The following is an 8,020-nucleotide window of genomic DNA, read 5'->3' as shown; positions in this document are numbered from 1 at the left end:
GGAGCGGGAGAGTGGGATAAGACATAAAAGCCAGGAACAGTCTCTTTCCTGCCACAGGAGCCTCAAGCAAGTCCTCAGTCTGAGATTTCCCAGCAGGGCTCCACAATTCTGCTTGGAGCTAACCAGAGACTTCAGCAAAGAGGAGACAAATTGAGCTACTTGTTGAACAAAAGTAGGAACAAATGAGCCAGATGCTGGGGCTGCGAACTTGAAAAATGGGGGAAGGGATTGTCTCCAGAGTTTTTAATGGAATCCATGAAAAAAATGTTCCCAGGCTAAACGTGGGACAGGAGAGGCTGGAGTGGAGGTGGGGCCAGTCAGGGAGGGTTTGCTGAGAGCTAGAGGGCTGGCATGAGGTCAGGGCCGAGGGGTTCCTGCCTGGCTCTCATTTGCAGTGGTTTGTAGGGAGCCTCGGCTATGGCCTAGGAAGGCTACTGCTCCCAGAGCTGGTGAGATGAGCTGTCGCTACTTGAGGAAAAATCTCTTTCAATTTTGTTCTCTGGAGGAGAGGGTGGGGTGGAGCAGCATTGGAGCAAAAGATTGGCTCAATAAGTAATGGTCCTGCAGGCTCCACTAACACCCAGGTGAGGGGTGAGGGAGAAGTGCCCCCTCCCCTTGTAGATGCTGGGGATGGCTGCCAGAGGAGGAGGAGAGAACAGTCTTTCCCATAGGCCTCTCCTGGGACTTAGAAGCTGGATAGATTCTAAGGAACCATCCCACAGGGCATCTAAATGTGGCCTCTTTGGAGCTTTAAGGGGAGGGATTCAATCTGGGGGTCTGCAGTAGGCCCTCCGCTCCCATCGAATAGCATGCAAAATGTTGCATAGGTTAGAATCTCTTCAACTTAAAAAAAATTCTAGGGCTGGAGAGATGGCATAGCGGTTAAGCACTTGCCTGTGAAGCCTATGGACCTCGGTTCAAGGCTCGGTTCCCCAGGTCCCACGTTAGCCCGATGCACAAGGGGGCACTCGCGTCTGGAGTTCGTTTGCAGTGGCTGGAAGCCCTGGCGCGCCCATTCTCTCTCTCACTCTCTATCTGCCTCTTTCTCTCTCTGTCACTCTCAAATAATCAAATAAATAAATAAAAATCTTTAAAAAAATTCTATATTATTATTTGCAAGAAGGGAGAATGAGAGAGACAGAGAGAGAGAGAGAGAGAGAGAGAGAGAGAGAGAGAGAGAGAGAGAATAGAGAGAATAGGCACACCAGGGCCTCTTGCCCCTATAAACAAACTCAAGATGCATGCACAAATTTGTGCATCTGCTTTTATGTGGGCACTGGGGGTTTGAACCTGACCATCAGGCTTGCCAGAAAGCACCTTAACTGCTATATTTCAAAGCCCTTAAATTTTTAAAATTTATTTATTTGAGAGATAAAGAAGAGGGGGGGAGAGAGAGAGAGAGAGAGAGAGAAAGAAAGAGAGAGAGAATAGGTACACCAAGGCCTCCAGCTAATGCAAACAAACTCCAGATGCATGTACCACCTTGTACATCTGGCTAATGTGGGTCCTGGGGAATAGAACCTGGGTCCTTTGGCTTGGCAGGCAAATGCATTAAGTGCTAAGCCATCTCTCCAGTCACCTTAAACTTTTTTATTGAAAAATTCCCTCCTGGTACCTTCCTCTGCCCCCCCCCACATCAGACCCCTGTTACTCAACCCTTTCTTCTTTCCAACTAGCCCTTCTATTTTGTTCTCTCTCTCTCTCTTCCCTCCTCCAGGATTTTTTTTAAAGGTGATGTGTGTTCATGGTGGCTGCTTCCTGAGTTCCATCATCTTTCAGGGGTCCATGATGCCTCTCAATCTCAAGTCCTTCTGGACCCTTCCCAAATGCGTACCAGATGAAGCCTGTCAAGTCACATGGGATGGGGTGGATCCTGGGGACATCTTTCCATAGTCTCTGTAGCCCCGGCTAAACTGAATGAGGAGAGCTTGAACCCAGGACTCTTGCCTTCACTAGATGCCCTTCTCCACTTGTGACTTGTGGAGCAGAAGGGCAGTGGCTAAGAGGTGACATCAAGCCAAGGTCCAGCCAGTCTGGTACATGTGACTGACTATTGTGTGACTTTTTCTGGGGAGACATGTAATAACATCTGTTGACCCCAGAGAGAACCGAAGTCAGACCAAAGAAATGATTACAGCCAAGTTCACCAAGCTTGGTGAGCCAATGAAATTATTGGGGTTACTTACAGGGTAACTCAAAGATAGCTGTATCCCCGAAAAGCCCACCCCAGCATGGGTACTCATGATGGCTTTCTCTGGAGCTCCCTGTTTCCTCTCCCCCAGGAATTGATTGCTGCTCTGGGGGTGGGGAGAAGCTTAGAGAGTCTTGTAAGTTTCATTAGCTTCCACAGTCTTTTTTTAATATAAATTTTTATTTTATTTATTTGAGAGAGAGGGAGGCAGGTAGAGAGAATGGGCGCGCCAGGGCATTCAGCCTCTGCAAATGAACTCCAGAAGCATGTGTCACCTTGTGCATCTGGCTTACATGGGACCTGGAGAATCGAATCTGGGTCCTTAGGCTTAGCAGGCATGTGCCTTATCTGCTAAGCTGTCCTCTAGCCCAGGTTGCTTCCTCAGTCTTCTGAGGCTCCCTTCTCCCTCTGGGATGGCACACTTCACCTCCAGGGAATAGCTCCACAGCAGTGGCCAAGTGGAGCCATACTTCTCACTTCCTGGAGGGTCTTCAGTACCCAGAGGAGAATACTGAGAACACCTCAGGGACCCTCCTGGGGCTGACATACACTGCCACCACAAGGGACACCTGGAGAGACAGGGTAAAAGCTCCCACTGAGGAGGGGGACAGGATCAGATATAGACCAGAAAGAGATTCTGAAGGCAGAGGGAGCAGTGGGGACAGCCAAACAGGAAGTCGAGGTAGGAGGCATCATGCGTGTCCTATGAGTAAGACTGCTAGGGTACCTGCTGGTGACAAAGGGGCCCCTCCTAAAGTGTTAGGAACTTTACAAACATGGAAAGGATCATTTCTGAGGTTTTGAAAGGAAGCCAGCCCTAGTTCCCACTTTGGTTTCTTATCATGTGTGGTTAAGACTCATCTCTGCATTGGCCTCAGTTTCCCCATCTGTGAAATGCAGAAAGGAAACATATTGCAGCCCTTCTTTGCAGATAAGACCTGAAGACAAGATAGTGGACACGAAACATATCAATGCCAGCAGCTGACAAACTGAAGGGTCAGTGACAAGGACTCAAGAAAGGCTCTAACAGGAGCCTAACAGGAAGAGATGGTGGGGCGGAGGGGAGGGGAGGGGGAGGCAGTGGTGCCAAGGGCCAGGTGGACGAGTAAGTAGATGGGTAAATTCAAATTGTAGGAGGCCATTGATTTGCAATAGGCTCCGCTACTGCCCAACAGGACAAACCAATATGGAGCCACTCGTGCTCAATGAAGCTAATGAACTTAGGAGTCCACTCAGGTAACAAACAGCCGAGTCTCGGTCAATTACAGCAGCTGAGCTCTAGTCAATGGTGTGCAGCCAACTGATTCAAGCCAGGCAGGCACCAAACCAATTAAAGCTCTGTACCTCACCCCTGTCTGTATTGTCACTTCTACTTTTTATCCATAAATCCTGCCCTGCCATGCTGCAGGGTGGTTTTTGTTTTTTTTTTTTTAACTTGTTTGGGTTCTGAGGGCTGCTCAACTCTAGAATTTGTGAATAAGTGACATGATCCTTAAGTTAAATTGGTTATTTCAACTTTTCACAAGCCATACCTTATTTTGTATCTATAAACCTGTCCCTTCTGTTGGTGGTTCCGCTTTTTCTTTTTCTTTTTCTTTTTCTTTTTCTTTTTCTTTTCTTTCTTTCTTTCTTTTTTTTTTTTTGGACTTTATGATGGTGTTAAAGTGATACCCATTCAGTAGAAATTGTGCTTTGAAGTTTGATCTTTTGCTGAGCCAGGGATATGCAGTGAGACACATTATTAAGATCGTGGGCAGTGGCAGCCAGGCCAGAGCTCCCAGTGGCCAGAAGATCACCAGGGGAGAAAATGGCACACTCCTGGGCACAGTACAGATAGACTGTGACGTTTGGAGGATTAGGTGGATTAAGTTAGTCTTCAACTTCTTGTGGGTTTATTGAGACACACCTCCCCTGAAAGTAGAGGACCATCTGTGACTTAGTTGCTTTCCTGGAAGCCCAGTGAATCAGACACAAGTATTTGTCAGAGCATTCTGGGAGGTGAACTCTGATATGGGAGGGGCATGGAAAGTTCCAGACCAGGTCTGACTTCACTGGAATGCAAGCATCTCCCTACCGTGCTCAGAAATGGTGTGGCTCAAGGTGGGGGCAGAGGTGGTATAGGTATACCACTATGGGAAGCTGGATTCAATGGTAAGATAAAGAGGAGGGTCTGGAAGGTTCCTTGAAGAAAGCGTTTGTGTACTGGTCCAATAGGATTCCAGGAGTGACTGGATAGAGGGACAGTTGAGATGAGGGGACAGCCGGGCCAAAGGCCAGGCTTCAGGAACATCAGGGAAAATCATTTTTTTTCCAGGCCATTTGAGAGGCGAAAGGAGTTATGATATGGTTTATTCATATGAACCTACCCAACTTTGTAACATTTGGTACTTGAAAGGACAAGTGCCTGCACCGATGGTCCTCAGCCCTGGACCTCCCCAAGGTGTCTTGCCTGTCATAGACAACCAGGGAAGCGAGTCCCTTGCTGCCTCCTCACCCTGTGTGGAGACGGCTGAGCTGGGCTGGCTCGGCGCTCTCTGCAAGGCTTGCCTGTTTGCCACTTCGCTGCAGAGCAGATGGATGGCTCGAAGGCTCCATTTTTCTCCCGCAGCAGCGGGAAAATGAATCTCGCCAAGTGTTGCCGACACCATCCTACCAGGTTCCACATCCATCGCCGACGGAGGCTGCTGACAGAGCACAGGCTCATCCCTCAGCCCTGTGCTGCAGCCCAGGGGACAGCGTGGCGCCCATTTAGTGTCTCTCTCTGCTTTGCTGAGGCCCTCCCCCACCCAAGCTGGCTGCCTCTTCGGGCTGGGTCTTGATGGCCTTGCAAAGAGATGCCTCAGCACAGGGCGGATGAGGCTGGGTCTGGGAGGGGCCGAGGCAGGGGCCTGGCCCAGCCTCATTCACATCTACAACCCAAACAGAAAGCTCAGCTCCATGACACATCACTGACTGCCCAAAGGCCAAGTGTGCCATGGGCACGGCGGTCAGGAGCCCTGACCTTGAATCCTAGCTCCTTTATCCATAAAAACTGTCACATGTTGGGCAATTCTCTCCACTGCTTTGGGTCTTGGTTTCTTCCACAATTGGGACCTATGCCTTTCATTGGTGATTCCAGACTGACAGCATGCGTGAGGAAGTTAAAGATATGACACTGATGTCCCTCACTTATGGAGTACTTCCTGAGTGCCTCAGACTCTAGGGGAAAGATCACCAACCACACTGGGGAAAAGCCCAAATCAGCCCCATTGGGCTGAGTAACTGAGAGACAAGTCTAAAGGTTCAAAATCCTTTCTTCCTCCTTGTTAACCTAACTGTCTCAGGACACAAAGAATCTTGGAGGTCTGGACCCTTAGGAAACCTGATGTAATTGAAACTGGGGACTTGGGAAGCTCCAGAGAGCCGTTTGGAAAGCATTGTATTCCTCCACTCAGATAAATACCAGCATGGCCTCACCCTCCCTCTGGATCAGGGCCTTAGTTCTTAAAACTCATTAGAATAAATTTGCTTGGCCATCCACGTGTAACTCCCTTTCCTGGTACACACGGGGTCAGAAGAAACTTTGAATTTTGGTCACATCTTGGTGGCCTGTCCCATCTCTTCCTGTGTTGCCTGGCTTGCTCTGTGGGAGAATTCTTGTGTCCCCCAACAATGCCCCAGGCCCTTTCTTGCCATTGGGAATTTTCTGGGTTCTGTCTCTCTACCCCCACCCCACCACCACTGTCTGTTTCCATATGTTATTTCACGGAAAGTCTTGAGTCTTACAATATTATTTTCTACGTTTTTGGCCATGAGACCTATTTCTGCCCCATTTGAGTCCCTGGAGAAGTGGTCTTGGAAAGCCAAACATGGCGTTTGTTAATCCTGGCCTTGTGGAGATGAGAGGGGCAAGAGGGTAGAGTTCAAAAACAGCATGGGAGATTGTGATCTTAATTGTCAACTTGACTGGATCTAGAATCACCTAGGAGAAAAATCTTTGAGCATGCTGGTGAGGGAGTTTCTAGATTAATTGAAGTGGGGAGCTCCATCCTAACTGTGGGTCACAACATACCATGGTCTGCTGGGTTCCTCTCACCCACAACACTGAGTGCACAGGAGAGAGCAGGCTGAACACCAGCATTCATCGCTCTCCGCTTGCTGTCTCTAGATGCCGCCAGATGCCTCAAGCTCTTGCTATAACAATGGGCTGGAACCTCAAACTGTAAAACAAACCCTTCCTTCCTTGAGTTGCTTTTGTCAGGTACATTGTCACAATAAGAAAAGTAACAAATACAGATGCATAGTGAATTCATGGCCATCCTGAGATCCATAGAAAGGCTGTCTCAAAACAATAGAACAAAAAAGTTTGACACCCCCCCCCCCCCCCCCCCCCCCCCCCCCCCCGCCTTTTCCAGGAGACAGATGTGGAGGGAACAGGCTTGAGCCAGTGAGGGCAGAACTCCCCCGGTCTGGTTTTTGCTGTCCACTGCTGCCTTGACTGCCTTGGGGGCTGGGTCATCACGGGCCAAGAGAGCAAGTCCTCACAGGCGCTCCGTGGGAGTTGGGTTCAGGACCTTGACTGGGGTTGGGAGGAGACAAGCAGGAGATAGCCTCTTGGATCTGTCTCAGGGTTCTGGGCCCTGCAACACCCATCCTGTCTACTACCTCCTTGGACATGATGGTGAACCAGGAGCCACAGCTCACCAGGAGGCTCATCCGCACGAGAGCGGGCGTAGAGTATAACACATCTCTTCCTGACTGCGCTCTGATTTACAGAAAGAACCCTTGCCACGAGACACTGGTCATCCTCTGGAGCTTCTAGCTCTCCTTGTCTGCTCCTCTCCTCTCTTGTCCTGGCTGCCCTGACCGCAGAAATCCCTCCTTTGGGAAGGGCCAGGCTGGCATGTCTGGAAGTCTCTGTCTCGGGGCATGGCCTTATCAGGAGCTGCAGGTCTTGGTTGAGGAGAGCAACAGAAGGATGGAGTTGGGAGAGATGGCAGCTGGCTGCGTCCTCACAAGCCCATGAACACGACCCAGAGAAAGGCCAGTGTGAGATAAGTCCCCTGCCTTGGGCCTGACCCTTCTCTGCCCCCACAGATAGACATCTCAGTGGCTCTTGGGGACATGTGCCAGGCTGGGAAAACTGGAGGGGGACACATGTTGCCCTGCCTGCCACGCAGCACTGTCTGGTCCTAGCAGAAGGCCTGGCTCCATGCGCTGCTCAGTGTCTCTAGGGCTTCTCTTGCTAACCACTGCTGCTCCCCATGATGTCATTTGGTCCTTGTAGATGATCGACTGCCCCTCTCAAGACTCAGCTGGATCCCCTCATCTTAGAGTAACCTCTAGACTTCAGGGCTAGCAGGACAGAGTATCTGAAGGAATGATTTGATGGTGATACCAGTTCAGGGCCACTCTGTGTCTAAAATCATTTGTCTCAAACTACTCCTGCCTCCATGCAGCAGAGGCATCAGTATCTTTTTTTGAAGGGCTTCCAAAGTCTCCTGGAAATTGTTGTACTCCCCTGAGAGATGGCTTGGGTCAACAAAATGGTCCTGTCTCGAAATACCAAGCCAAAGGGGGAGAAAAAAGAGAAAGAAAGAAACAATAGCATCACATGGAGGATAAGGCCAGATCTCCATGTGTCTTTACTTCAGAAAACTTGTCTTGCTTAGAAAGAGAATAAAATAACAGCTTGCATTTGCTGAGGTGAGCTGGGGGCTAGACGATCTCTGTCATCCTTGCCCTGTGAATGGCTCATTGGATTCTCACATGAGCTCTATGAGGTACGTGGCGCTTTATCCCTATTTCAAGGACTGGGAATCTACCCTCAGGGATAGATAGTTCTATTCC

The sequence above is a fragment of the Jaculus jaculus genome, chromosome 9 (assembly GCF_020740685.1).
Source record: "Jaculus jaculus isolate mJacJac1 chromosome 9, mJacJac1.mat.Y.cur, whole genome shotgun sequence".
NCBI classification, from domain to species: Eukaryota; Metazoa; Chordata; class Mammalia; order Rodentia; family Dipodidae; genus Jaculus; species Jaculus jaculus.
Note: the sequence above shows the minus strand (reverse complement) of the source record.